Source organism: Triticum dicoccoides, chromosome 4A (assembly GCF_002162155.2).
Source record: "Triticum dicoccoides isolate Atlit2015 ecotype Zavitan chromosome 4A, WEW_v2.0, whole genome shotgun sequence".
NCBI lineage: Eukaryota > Viridiplantae > Streptophyta > Magnoliopsida > Poales > Poaceae > Triticum > Triticum dicoccoides.
In genome coordinates, this window is record NC_041386.1 from 594,428,872 (window position 1) to 594,431,009 (window position 2,138).

A 2,138-nucleotide genomic window follows, 5' to 3' on the forward strand; every position below is an offset into this window, starting at 1 on the left:
TCAATCCGGGCATTTGCTTGAAATATTAACTTCAACTCCTGGAACATCTCATATGCTCCATGACGTTCAAAATGTCGTTGAAGTCCCGGTTCTAAGCCATAAAGCATGGCACACTGAACTATCGAGTAGTCATCAGCTTTGCTCTGTCAAATATTCATAACATCTGGTGTTGCTCCAGCAGCAGGCCTGGCACCCAGCGGTGCTTCCAGGACGTAATTCTTCTGTGAAGCAATGAGGATAATCCTCAAGTTACGGACCCAGTCCGTGTAATTGCTACCATCATCTTTCAACTTTGCTTTCTCAAGGAATGCATTAAAATTCAACGGAACAACAGCACGGGCCATCTATCTACAATCAAACATGAATAAGCAAGATACTATCAGGTACTAAGTTCATGATAAATTTAGGTTCAATTAATCATATTACTTAAAGAACTCCCACTTAGATAGACATCCCTCTAATCCTCTAAGTGATTACGTGATCCAAATCAACTAAACCATGTCCGATCATCACGTGAGATGGAGTAGCTTCATTGGTGAACATCACTATGTTGATCATATCTACTATATGATTCACGCTCGACCTTTCGGTCTCCGTGTTCCGAGGCCATATCTGTATATGCTTGGCTCGTCAAGTATAACCTGAGTATTCCACGTGTGCAACTGTTTTGCACCCGTTGTATTTGAACGTAGAGCCTATCACACCCGATCATCACGTGGTGTCTCAGCACAAAGAACTTTCGCAACGGTGCATACTCAGGGAGAACACTTCTTGATAATTAGTGAGAGATCATCTTATAATGCTACCGTCAATCAAAGCAAGATAAGATGCATAAAAGATAAACATCACATGCAATCAATATAAGTGATATGATATGGCCATTATCATCTTGTGCTTGTGATCTCCATCTTCGAAGCACCGTCATGATCACCATCGTCACCGGCGCGACACCTTGATCTCCATCGTAGCATCGTTGTCGTCTCGCCAATCTTATGCTTTCATGACTATCGCTACCGCTTAGTGATAAAGTAAAGCATTACAGCGCGATTGCATTGCATACAATAAAGCGACAACCATATGGCTCCTGCCAGTTGCCGATAACTCGGTTACAAAACATGATCATCTCATACAATAAAATTTAGCATCATGTCTTGACCATATCACATCACAACATGCCCTGCAAAAACAAGTTAGACATCCTCTACTTTGTTGTTGCAAGTTTTACGTGGCTGCTACGGGCTTAAGCAAGAACCAATCTTACCTAAGCATCAAAACCACAATGATAGTTTGTCAAGTTGGTGTTGTTTTAACCTTCGCAAGGACCGGGAGTAGCCACACTCGGTTCAACTAAAGTTGGACAAACTGTCACCCGCTAGCCACCTTTGTGCAAAGCACGTCGGGAGAACCGGTCTCGCGTAAGCGTCGCGTAATGTCGGTCCGGGCCGCTTCGTCCAACAATACCGCCAAACCAAAGTATGACATGCTGGTAAGCAGTATGACTTATATCGCCCACAACTCACTTGTGTTCTACTCGTGCAAATAACATCAACACATAAAACCTAGGCTCTGATACCACTGTTGGGTAACGTAGTAATTTCAAAAAATTTCCTACGCACACGCAAGATCATGGTGAATGCATACCAACAAGAGGGGAGAGTGTGATCTACGTACCCTTGTAGATTGACAAAGGATGCGTTAGCACAAAGTGGTTGATGTAGTCGTACGTCTTCATGGCCCGACCGATCAAGTACCGAAACTACGGCACCTCCGAGTTCTAGCACACGTTCAGCTCGATGACGATCCCCGGACTCCGATCCAGCAAAGTGTCGGGGAAGAGTTCCATCAGCATGACGGCGTGGTGACGATCTTGATGTACTACCGTCGCAGGGCTTCGCCTAAGCACCGCTACAATATTATCGAGGACTATGGTGGAAGGGGGCACCGCACACGGCTAAAAATATGATCACGTGGATCAACTTGTGTCTCTAGGGGTGCCCCCTGCCTCCGTATATAAAGGATCAAAGGGGGGGGGTGCGGCCGGCCAGGAGAGGGCGCGCCAGGAGGAGTCCTACTCCCTCCGGGAGTAGGATTCCCCCCCTTTCCTAGTTGGAATAGGATTCGGGAGGGGGGAAAGAGGA